General features: G+C 35.4%; 1 protein-coding gene across 3 annotated transcripts in view; it reads right to left on the bottom strand.

The window, feature by feature from the left end:
- Nachra7 (nicotinic acetylcholine receptor alpha7 subunit) overlaps positions 1-13,811 on the bottom strand; it is a 288,785-nt gene that overhangs the window by 155,926 nt on the left and 119,048 nt on the right. The window lies entirely within an intron of this gene.

Genomic DNA, 13,811 nt, shown 5'->3' on the forward strand with positions numbered 1-13,811 from the left:
CAACATTTCTCAGCGTATAAAACCAGCTATCGCCCGCATTTAAATATCCAGAAACTGCAAGCCCCGCGTTCCACGCATGGTCCACTTTGCACCACTATACTCCTCTCCGCGTGCATACATTTTTTTTTCTCGTCCCATCATTTTCCTGTTGTTTCCTTCCGTCTCGTTTTCGTTTCGTTTCGTACCCGGCACTGCATTTGCCGAGACAACACAATATACCTTCGGGCGTCGATCCTACGGCGCGAAAAGGGACACTTAGCTGTGACAGAAATTAATCCTTTCAATTTGCTTCTCGTCTCTCTGTCCCTTCACGGCGGAATGAAGCGGCTAATTGTTGCGCGGAAAATGTTCACCTCTACCCATTGTAAAGTTATATATCTTTTAATTGGCTTCTTGTTGTGCAAAAATTTCCGCCGAGGGATTCGTTAGTTTTTCATTACACCCGCGCGCCCACCCAGTCTCTGAATAATCGAAAGAGGTAAATGAGTTTAACTGCTCTCTGGAAAATTCAATATGATTCCACGGTGCGACGTGCTTTTTAATACTAGCCGAGTATATCATTTACGATATTAGCATGGAGCTTGGAATTGAGCATGGAATTTGTTTGGTGAAACAATGACGGGAGCTTAAGATTTATCACGGCGATTACTCTTCTAAGTATTTATTAAAAGATTTAGCTTGAAAGTAATAATGTTCTATCTGTTGTTTCACAATATTATGTAAATAGTTTATTGAATCAATGTGTTCGCTAATGACCCCGGTGTTAATAAGATCTTCATAAATAAATAAGGTTGTGAAAAATATTCTTTTTAGTGAAGTCTTTCCGATTTTGAATATTCTGGTTTAAAACTTTCCTGACGACTTCACATTTACTCGATTGGTTAAGAATTAAACTACAGGATCTTATGGTCGCAAAATGGTGGGATGAGCTGTCTTATGAACGCCGTGGGTATCATTTCAAGGGTACGTCTTGTGGGGCTGGTTTCATAAAAGTGCGCCGCGTAAGAAGATCTGCATACGGAGTGGGACTAATGGGTTTCCTCTGATAAAGACAGCTATAGCTAAAACGAGCCATTATAAATTTTTCCGACAGAAATTCTCGAACTTTTTCCAACCGTAAAAATGTCCAGTTGGATGCCAAATTTGGCCGACATATAGCAGCCACTCGTTAGAGAATCCCCGGTTTGCAAACTTTAAATAACAAGCTGAATTTCCAAACGAAAAAGGAACGAACAAAAATAAGCACATTTCAGCGAAAAAATGTAGGGTCATCCAACCACGGAATACGTCCCCAAATTATCTCCACATTTGCGGTAAATATTGAAAATTCACTATTTAAAAGACTAAAGTTTATTTTAAAAACCATAACAGTTTTTCCATTCCTGTATAAAATGCTGACATGTTTAATCATAAATAATGAGATACTTTATAAAAATTCAGCAGCATTATTGAACAAAACAACGTCGACTAATTTTTGTCATATACATAGTTTTATTCACCCGGAACGCAGGAAAATATTTAGGTATTTGGGTATTTTATTCTCCAGTATGGGGTCTCTAACGAGCAACGTGCTCGCATTTCAAATGCAAATACGGTATAACTTTTTATCATGCGAATATTGTGTCACGTACATTTCATGCTTAATTCTTTTCATTTTCTCACCTCCGCTGCTCCAATCCTTCTGTTTTTTAACGAATCGTGGACAGCAGAAATTGTACGATTCTGAACACGCGATTAAAACATCAAGAAAAAAAATGTTGGTACACTTTTCCATTTTATAACAGTTTGTAACGATATGCTTCCTACGAAATAAAAGTATTTTATAGCTCTTTACCGAAACGAATTGTCTTTACCACAGCCATTTCGCGAATAGTTTAATATTAATTATGTGTTCTAGAAACAAATATATTTGAATTTTAGGAATAAACTGACAACCCTTTAAAAAATAGTTAAATATCCTCGACAGATTTTACTTATTTTTGCTGTTTTTAATTGAACAATTGAAACTATTAATTGTTATGCAATTTCTACTTTTTCAATGATTTCAGCAATTTTTATTTCGCAGGGAGATCCGTCTAGTTGGAATAAACGAGGGCAACGTGTGCAAACAATGCGAGAAATCTATTTACCGTGTCGCCAAGGACTTTCCTTGATCCAGGACTTCAACTATACCTCGAGCAATTCGCTATTTCGTCTTCCCGACATTTCTATTTTACCGCTCTCGTTTCTGCCTCTTTGATTGCTCATGTATGATCATACTTTCGCTCCTTTGCTCAAACCGGGCCACGTCACAGGATCGCGGGAAAAGGGAATACACGAAAGGGTAGCAGCAGCATCAAGCAAAGAAAAATGTGAAGATAGCGTAGCTTCGACCGCGCGCGCTTTTGCAGATGCAAGATTTCGTAGAAAGGAACGAGCGACGGGGAAAAAAGGGGAAAAAAGGGGGGCAGGGATACGTGCTCCTTATGCTGAAATCACTGCAGAACTTGTGCGTCACGGGACTTTCAAACGTCGGAAACACAATTTCCCCGCAAAAAGTGTTAAGACTTTGAAACTGTATTTTCAGTGCCAGAAAGTAAACTTTTTACTCCTGCGCAGAGAAATTCCCTCGCTCCAGTTTTGTACCCTCTGATAACGCATTCCGCCTTATCTATATCTGCGGTTGTAAGGAAAAACGCCGCATGTTACGATCTTATAAAATTTGACTTTATGCATTAATTGAGCCATAATAGTCTTTTTGAATGTTAGTCAAAACTTTTTGATTAGTTAGTGATAACTAATTAATAATATTAATGTATGTTAATCGCGCAATAGTGACTAAAGATTGATGACTGATCATCAACTACTAATTCACTAATAAGCAATAGCTGACGATTACTTAGAGCTGTGACTAACTATTTTCCATTTAGTTATCGCTAACTAATCAAAAAGTTTTGACCAATGACTATTTTGTTATGACTAACATTCAAAAAGACTATTAGTCATTTTTAAATATTGGTTGATTATTGCCCTACTCTGAATTCAGCTTCAGTTCAGTTTTGTAAACGGTCCATCTGTGAACACAGTAATTATTAACACTAAACCTACCGAGCGCTAAAAGCGATTAAAATGTTTTTGTTTACAAAAATGACAAGACTCTATTTATTTAGATCCTGTGCAATTTTTATAACAGTATGTGCTCGGATAAAGAAATTTATCGAATCGATTTCGATGTAAGCAACATAATAATTTGAATAATTGTGAAATGAAAAATATAAAACCGGTCATTTGACCGGCAGTGGTAGGTTTAGTGTCAAATTACATTTTTCGTCAGACAATCAGAGATTTTCAAAATAAGTATGCGATTTAATACGAGACTCAATAGTCAAGAACATTGAAGTTTCACAAATAGCTTATTTTTCATTATCTGTTTTGAAAATCAATACATTTAAATTTTCGGTAACTCTCGCGTGCTTTTACAAATATTTTAAAAATCCCCAGATGATTTTGCCTAATTTTGGTCTAAATTTCATTTCCACCAAAATATGTTTTAACAAAAGTATACTCGTGATCGTTTTGAAACAAAAATATATATGAAATTCTCAACAAATCAGTGTGAAAACGAACGTTTTGCAGGATTTAAAATCACAAATGGATTGGAACTTGATTCATGAAACGTAGCAGAGTTTGTATTCGAACACAAAGCTATACTTCAATTTTGATATAACACTACAATGCCAATACACAATTTCACGGATATTTTTACTGTAAAGATTATAATAAAACAGAAGGTTTACTATTGAGTAAAATTAATAAAATAGTGTCTGTCTACATTGTCTTAATACAATGTCCCAAATCAAGTATTTGAATAGACAAATGATTAATTGAATAATGTTTCAAAAGACAGGTGATCACGCCGACGATTCTAAGAAACGTAAATATTCTTCGGAACTATTTAACATCAATTTAATTCGAATCAATATCAATCCCCAGGGAACTTTTCCTTTCGCGCTTCCTCTTTCCACACCCAGCACCGCGATAAACGTGTATAATTTTGCATACATTTTCCGCGGCTCTCATGAATAATATACACTATCAGAAGTCTGATTACTCTGTTGCATTTCAAATCTAACACGTTGTAAAGCCTTTCACATTCCCCGCGTTAATATTCATGAGGGAAACATTTTTCGCCGGTGCTCCTTATTGACTGAGACCATTTGGCAATTCAAAACAATACCTGGCCGGCTCAGTCAGTTTTCCCGCTTCTTTCTTTCAGTTTATTCTGCCATTCATTGCTACACAAATCAGCCGAGAACGTTGACTTTTCATTAATTGACGTATTCTTTTATATTGATCTGTGAGTCCATTGTCACATCTCATTTCAATTAATTCAATCATGTTCTGATAAAAACGGGGTGTTCCAAGTTTGCTCTTATTAAATAAAAATTATATCAGCTTAAAATTAACTCGAATTTTATATACAATAATAGACATCATTATATAGAAATTAGTTTGTCGCAGAGGGAATCTATATTGGTTAAATCAATTATTTCTGCTTCCTGTACGAGGTCATTCCACGAACAGAGTCCATTGTATGCAATTTTAAATTATGGTTTAGGAACTTTTCCAAATCATATCTTATTTGTAGATCACATATTGCGTTTTTCAATATATTAATCTCTATGATTATTGAATGTGTGTGTATTCAAAACATTAATTCACTAATAAAATAATCTGAAGTCTCCTTTGATTTATATTCTCTGTTTTCTGCATAAAAGTTTATTCCACTTGTTTAAGGGTTCGTAAGTACGCATTACTTGGATTTGTCAGTATTTAGACGTCAACATGTAAAGTTCGAGATGGATAATCGCTATTAGACGTACTTATATGTAGTTTGCGAACTTCCCTCTAAGTCGATAGTAAGATGCTCGAAAGGCGACATAACTGTTGCTATCGCTAACTTAGTGTGACATGGAAGTGTAAGAAACCTTGTTATTTTACCCCGCTGACGAATATCATTTACACTACTTGGAAATACCAGATCCCTTGGAACACAACAGTTGATATCTATTAATTTCAGTATACCATTATCCGCTAACAAGATCGTGTTTACTGTTGTGCGATGCTTTCTGCTCCGGTGGAACTTTACAATACTAATTTCATTTAAATATGCCTGTAACCTACTACATCTTCATGTTTAATTCAAATTAATTCAATGTTACATTTCACGAACTTGTACCTGAATAATTACAAAACATATTGAAATATATCGAACTATTGAAATTGTTTATCTAGAACAATGATAAAAGTACATTTCACGAACTTGTACCTGAATAATTACAAAACATATTGAAATATTGAACTATTGAAATTGTTTATCTCGAACAATGATAAAAGTATAAGTCAAAATAATTCAACATATAAATAAATGATTCAGCTTCTCTTATTCGTAAAAAAAGAAAAAATATACAAATCAAAATAGACTAGATAATACTTTTAAGAACGTTTTCCCAAAATTTTATCTAAATTGGTCGAGTGTCTCAGATATTCCCACTACCGATTATAAAAAACTTCATTTTAGGAAAAAACGCGTTTTATTAATAAATCCAATAATGTTACGAATTTCCAAATAAAATTTGTTTGGAAGTTTTCCAGATGTATCGTACTATTTTTGAAAAATCCATTTTTTTCATTTCATCACAGGTAGGCAGTTAATCGAACTTCCTGTGCTCTCCAAGGCAATCGATGGTAACTGGAAAGTCGAACGAGAACTGATGCAGTTTCAAGCGTTGGATGAAGTGCCGCGATCACGACCGCCTGTCACCACCACCATCACCACCGCCATCACCACCAACGCCGACAAGGTGCATCCACGTATTCTTAACTCTGTTAAACCGCAAACCACTGTCTGCAACCAGCGCCACCCTCATACCAAATCGCAAAGAGTAAATTCATTCGCGCCGGCAATTTTCTAGTTCCTATCATTCCCCTGTTAAATTAGTAATTCCATTTCCCGTTATCCTGGCAGTTCAACTGGTAAACTTAACTACATTATACATTGATATCGAAAGTTTAATTGCAGTCGCTGTTGGCGTCGGAAATTATTCAATCGAGCCACTTCTGACGTCTTATTTCTCAATTGCCGAAACTATACTTCTTGTCACGTTTTTTAATAAATTCGGTAGCGTTGAGTCCATCTTTTTAATCAACATTAAATCTTGAAATTCTTATGAAAAATGAGTTATTTTTATAAATAAGTATTTTCATTTGAAAGATGAAATTATTATTGCTTCTACAGGTAAAATAACAGTTTAGTTGAAATTAATTATTCTTTTCTTTGCTATTTTTAATATCAATTGAGTTAATCATTTTATGGTTTGCTTTTCTGAAATTATTTTTTAACTTCACTTTAATATGTATTGTTATGTAAATTAAAAAATATATTGGTGCGTAGGATGAAAAGAGTTTCTCACATTCGAAATATTTTCTTTTCATTATTCAATTCCATTTATACCATCCACTCTGTTAAACAAATTCGGATCGAAGCATCTTATTTGTATACATCAGACATATTTAGAGTTTAGATGAATCCGGTTACATAGTTCGCCTTGTACATTTCTGCCTTAGCAATTTTTAATCAGAATTCCAGAAATATTGATAAACCGATGTGACGGCGGATCGAATGGCAATTAATAAACTGGCATCAAATACAGAGGAATGTAGAATATTAAAACCCAAGAATGTCAAATATTTCATAAGGCTGCTAATATCTGTCAGTTTTATTTTAATACCGGTTATCAGTCAAAATACTTAAGCGTCCCGTGGTTATCAAAGTAGTCAAAGAACCAATTTGTTTAAACTGCACGTTGCATATTTTTTAATAAAAATTCCTGGTAAAAGAAATATCGTTTGAATATTAACGATACATGATTGGTCAATGTTCTTTCATTCAGAAATGCCAAATCGAGAATCATTATTTATATATTAGATATATTCGATATATATTAGATAATTAGATAATTAGATATATGTATATTAGATATATTATTAGAATTTCTATTCGATATTTTAAACTCATAATTACGCTCACAATGAAACAATAGTTCTATCATATCTTGACAGTATATGATTTAAGTACTAAAAATAAATAATAAGAATATTTTATATATTTTTAATTCATATTGTATTATGTGTTAATTTTTCGTCTTCTACACGTTAGCATGTGAATGACGCACCCAAAGCATCACATACCTCGTGACCCTAATGAAAACAGGAAATGCATTGGACCCATTTTTCACCATTATTGTCATTTCTAATTGCACTCATGAAATAAACATTCTGTGTCATTATCATCATCATTAACATCGTCGTCTGATACCGAGTGTCCTATATTACGTACACTCAACGTGTTCCATATTGGGTATATCCATATTTCGACAGGAAAATAATAATTATACTAAGAATACAAATGTGGCAAACTTTGTTTCGACACTCAAACACAAATATGTTTATAACAAATAACAATAATATTTTTTAACTCGTATACACTAAAAAAACTGTCACTATTCCACTCGTATCTCTAAAAGTTATACTTGTTTTTATGACAGTGACATCTTTCGTCTATAAATATTTTACACTATTATTTTGTTATTAATTCTGCTGATATTAAACTACTTATAGTTAACGATTTTATAAATGATTTATCGGAATGTTCTACTCAGTTAACAAATGAACAGAGGCCATAGCAATTGACGATAAAGTTATACGTTCTTCTAAACACGTATTCAACCAATACGCGAATGCATAATAACTAGTGCTGAAATTGTATCAGTAATAGAATTTTCTGGGTGATCGTCGTCATTATGTCAGCAGCAAACATCACGATTTTTCCGCGTAACCTAAATATCAGGATTCAACATGCCGTGAAATTTGCATAAATCCACCGGTCGGGACCGATCAAATTAATCGCGCGTTAACAGGACACGAGTGTAAATAAATTAATAATTTCATTAAACAACTCGTGTGCCAGCGTAGTTACGGCCGCGCCATAAATTATGTTCGTTGGCGCGATGCCAATGATACAAATTATTGATTGTACTTGAACGCAAAATGTCGTCGGTGTCGAGAGAGCTTCGGCGAATCTCTCCCTCTCTCTCTCTCTCTCTCGCAGCTCTCTGCTTTGAAAACCGGCAACCGTGTCCGAACTGTGAATGAACGTGAAAAACAGCCGATGGTTTTCGGCTAGGTACGAATCACGAATCTCCGATGATGGAAAGCACGTTTAACTACGTTATATTAATGGTGTTTCACATCGCCGCGACATTTTCTAGCGGCCACGTGATTCGCCTGAACGGAATCGAAATTTCAGTGGTCTCGTGGCCCACGGTTTTACATAAATCTACCGCACATTTCGGCCGCACGAGACTATAAATCACGGTTCATTTGAATCGAAAAATATTTCGTTTTTGCTTTCGGCCTGTTCTCTTTTCACCCCCTCTGTAATTTCTGCTAGCAGCTTCTTTAGGTCCATTACATCGCTCGCAAAATATTTGTATGTACCTTTTTTCGAACATCATATAGCTCCTCTGAATGCTGCATTCAATCCTTTTAATAATAATCTTTTCAATCCTATAATAAATATCAAGTATCTTAATTGCTAACTAATACGTTTATACTTTTCAAGATTCTTAAAAATATACTAATATTTAGTCAATTAAACTAGTGTTTAGTGTATTATTTATTTACTAATGCTTTAAATCAAATGGTTTATTTATTTCTATTGCCAATGTAAACAAATGACAAGAATCTTAATCGATAACATTTACATTAAATAATATGTATATGACTTATATTTATAAAATAGTCTTTCTGTTCACTGATTTAAAACATTGCAATATTTAATGAATTGAAGAAGCCTGGCAAGATTTAAATTAATAAAGTTCAATGAGTGCACTAAATACAAATGTAATAAAACAGTTGCCTTCGTAGAAGTTTCTGAATTTATCTGCAGTATGATAGAGACAATTAGAAATTGCAATCGTTGGGAAGCTTGTAGTCCGAATAATCGAAATCTCTCGTCGATTAAAAAAAAAAAGACTGATTCAGTGATAGAAAATCTGAATAGGATAAAAGGGAATACCGAATAGAGTGTCATAAAAACGTGCGATTCACGGTGCGCTAGTTAATATGCACTTCACCTCGAGTATCCTACGCTATCACGATTCATCGATGACGTTCCGGCTACGATGTAAATCGAATGTCATGGAACGACATGAACATGAACTGAAAACTTTAATAATCTGTTATGAATGTAACGATCTAAAATAGTCGTGACATTTGAGATCGTCAGATAACAGAGTTTATCAATTGTTATTGTTGTAAAGATCATTCCTATTGACGTGAAACTATCAGTTTCCCGATAGACTCGACTATCACCACAATATTAACAGTAATATATTTAATCAAACTGTAATGTACTTTACTGTTTACACATTGGTTACCTTTACAAACAATGACTTGTTCGAAACAATAGTAATTGGTCTTTCTCCTCAAAATGTTATTGGGCACATTGTGTGACTCCTTATTTTTATGAATAGACCTTAATCTGGCCATTATTTTTTTCTTAAAAACTGCACTCAGCTAGAAATAATACAACACTGTATTTAAGTGAAATGTTTTTACTATTTTTCTGTCTATCTATGAGTAATTTTATAAAGACCAGGATAAATGAATAATTAGTTTGACCAACTAAATAATCCCTCAGTTCTGCTCTGTATTTATAATCTTTGTTAATGCAAACGTTCTCTGGTATATTACCGTAAGTGCCATAAACACGTGAAAATCCGCATCTAGACATTACACTAATCTCAGAACGGCTTCCAGGTTAATTATGCTTGTAATCCTACTTGTGTACTTGTGCGTAAGTACGTTATTAACAATTTGTTTCAAACCATGACAACTGTACGGCTAAGAAAGTATTAAAAACATGAATGTATGTGCAACAAAGAAGTAGAATGAAAAAGTTAAATAAAGATTAAACACCCTGACTGGAGAATATAGAATGATACGACGTTCAGTGGCATGGGAAATTAATAAACGACCGTGAAAACGGCACAACAGTGAAATAATACATTTTTAATTATCTGCAAAAAGAGGCGATAATGAGAAATGTCAGAAACTTTCTTCGACGCCTCGAGATAACTGATCGTTTCCTACAATCATCGTTTAATTTCCTTCCATTGTGGCTTCTGAATGAACAAAGACGCGTATTTTAAGAATAATTCAACAAGTTGAAGTCTCTGAATGAAGGAGAAATAAAATTATGTTTACGCACAACTATTTTCTACGTTTTCTGTCAAAACTTAATCGCAGATGTTTATGATCGTCTGCGTCATAGAACTTCGTTGACAAAAGAGAGAAATATACTCCTATTTGTTTCCTCTGTCCTGCAATTAATATAAATATCTTTTTTTAATTGATCTGTTCTCTACGAAGTTGCGGCCAGAAAAAAAGCCATCATCGATTTTTCAGTAACCTTTTTTCGGACGAATAAGAAAACAAAAAGACTGTGTCGATCGTCTGATCAAATTGATTTCTTCCACTGTCCACGAAACGGTGGCAAGGAAAACGAGTTATATCATCGCAACGTTATCGATGGTTTATTAAATTTTTCCGAGTAGAGAACAGCATTCTAGCAGATAATCAGTATAAAGTCTCCGGACTGTAGGGGGAGAGACTGTTAGAGACAGATACGAGCAACAGACGAATGCATTGAAAGATTCAATAAGCCCCTCGAATCCCACAGGAATGGATGCTACGTGTTCGATGCTTCTGAGCACAATCCAGGTAATTTTTCACGTACGACAACGGGAGTGGAACGTTGTTGCCCGTAATTTAATATAAAATCAGTTTACCTACTGCTTGCCACGTGATACAGTGCATGTCAAGCGTTCGTGGAAGCACGTACGAAGAACGTAATTCCCGTCGAATCAAGTACGATTAATTGCCTTGTACCAGCTGGGAGTGCCATTATGTCCTCCCGGAATTTCTTTGCGCGTATTTCTTCAGCGTTTTCTTCGAATTCGGTCTCCACATCAATTTAACAATTACCACTGTTCTCTATTTTCAACCCCTGTGCGATTTATTCCTTTTCCTCTTTACGTTAACATTTTCTTTTACTTAAGCTTAACCATTTCAGTACTTCCATTATTATTGGATTCGAATATTATTATTAGAATATTTAGGGCAGATTCTAATAAACTATTAGAGCATTCTGTTCTTGTCTCGGTCCAACAATTGGACAGACAGTCTTGTTTGAAGATAAACAATGGAATAAAATCCCCAGAGAGTCTCAAACAAGCCTACAGGTGGGAGGGGAGTTAAGATTTCATTCAGCTCGATTGAAGCTTTAATTCTCTTGCACTTTGCACACTTTGCATTCACCATGAATGCACAAATCCACCGCGCACTCTTATCAGGATGACTCTAAGTAAAAGGAGTACTGAGGGCTAATTCTTCGTCGATCCTGAGAACCAATCATCGTATTCGTTTCATTTTGCAGAAGATGGGGAGCGTAACGCGTAAAGAGTCGAGGGGAAAAGGAGGCAAAAATAGTGAATGGTATCGAGAAAGCTTTTCCCTGGCAATTCCCTGGCTCGGCGATGTTTTCGCAAATTGTAGGTCTGCCACTGTAAATACTGGTTTTCACGGACTACTACATTTTTACGAGATACTCGGAGCCGGCTCGAGAGAAGGAGGATCCAAGACTGCGCCGCCTTTAATTCATTACAACAGCTCTGAATAAAATTGCGGGATCCGTGTTTTATGCGACTCAAGTGAAAAGGACGTCGGTCATTGATGGAAACATTTTAAAGCGAAAAGCATCGTTCGCTGAATGCCTGTCATTATTACTCGAGGGAAGATGCTGCTCCCGAGTTACGCAGACGCGATTTCGTAGTCGACGAGTGGCTCACTCGTGGAACATGATTAAGAGGATCTATGAATAATAGTAGAATGTTTGACAATGGTGCACGTTAACTTATGTGGAATTGTTATTTGGAAGAGTTGCCATATTTCTTGAAATATTCCGTCTCTGTCGTGCAACTTTGTCCCCTGGATTCGTGCTCCCTCCCGTAATATGGCGGCTCTGATCATACTGTGTGTCTGTGTGTATGTATAGAGTGTTGCATTTGCATATGATTTATACTTTGTAATGAAGCAAGTATTATAGAAACAGCACACGAAGTTCTTGTTTCAATGCAAATAAATATTGAGAGCTAAAATGAATATTGAGACCTGAAAATTGTACATTTTCATTATACGTGGAATAATGTGTGCCCAGCCATTACAGAAACTAAGAGGCACACGCGGCATGGAAGATTCATATACGAAAACGAGGAAAAAATGGAAATCCTGTTGCTGTGAATGAGAGGAAAGAAGTGCTGCAGGTATAATAATTGCGGAAGTTCTTAGTTGGTGTGTACACGTGGCATTTCACTTCCCCGAACCCCTTGTGTTTCGCGTAATTATCGCACAGATGAATTCTCAGTATGGCATCGCGAACATTTTTGATGCTGTAATAAAATACCGCGACCGTTATTGTTAGCCACCGACTTCGTGAAAATTCCTCAATTACGGCTTTCTGTTTCGGCACGCGCCGTCTGCACGTTTCCATAAATTACGAACACAGAATCCTCGTTTACATTCTTTCACGCGGCCGCCCTTTATATCACTATTACAACAGCGACTACCACTTCGCGATATGACCAGCGAAACTTCCGCGTAAACACATTTCTTCTTCTCAATTGTTTCGCGGTCACCGGGCAAGTTAATTCAACTTGAAATTATGTCAGCTCGTGACCGATTCAATGTAATTAATGTGGAGGGTGCAGAACGCAACACAGTTGGGGATTATTAACTAGGAATATTAGAAAGTGTACTGATGTTATTTCTCAATAGCAACTAATGATTTTTCTACGGAACTGTTAACAACAGTTCCGTGACATTTCCGTGATCAAAACGAGTCCAAACACGACACAATTTGAATCACATTTGCTCGCTTAATTCACGATATAGTAGAACCTCTATTATCCGAAGTAATCAATGGCACATGAGTGTTGGGATAATAGGACAGTTAACTAGTTACAGTGTTAGATTATATCTTAAGTCATCTGTACACAATGAATCGTCTTGTATGTAGACCAGTTTAGATTGAACTGTTTACTTAATGGAGAATTGCGATGTTGGTTCGGATAATCGAGGTTCTATTGAGTCATGAACTAAACCAGTACATATGATCCAAATTGTATCGTGTTTGGGCTCATGCGAATCAGAGAAATGTCACAAATATGTTGATAAACATTTCATAATTATATTGGAACAACTCTTCATCGTATGACGAAAATTAAAATACCAAGATTGTCTTGTCTGTTTCATATTGGACATAGACATTTCAATTTCAGAGTAAAATCAAAATTTTTATCAAAATATTACAATTGCACCAGTCATTCAAGCAATTAGGTACCACTATTATTCATTTAAATTAATTACTGTTGCACTATTTTGTAGCAACTCGTGTATACCACCGTGATAGAAGGAAAACAAGGAAATTTACGAAAAAGGTACATTTCCAGGCAAAATGGTAGTCGGTCGGGAACGAGAGAAAATTGGACTTCAAGCAAGCAAGCAAGAAAAAGACTCGAAGCGAGAAAAAAAGCAAAAGAAAACTGTTTTTCATTAAAACGGGAAGAAAGATTCCTCGACTGTACACGGTGACTATGTTGAATACATTTCCTGTGGCCATTTGCTCTCTGAATCCGCAGGATGGAATAGAT

The sequence above is a fragment of the Lasioglossum baleicum genome, chromosome 13 (genome assembly GCF_051020765.1).
Source record: "Lasioglossum baleicum chromosome 13, iyLasBale1, whole genome shotgun sequence".
In the NCBI taxonomy this organism is placed as follows: Eukaryota; Metazoa; Arthropoda; class Insecta; order Hymenoptera; family Halictidae; genus Lasioglossum; species Lasioglossum baleicum.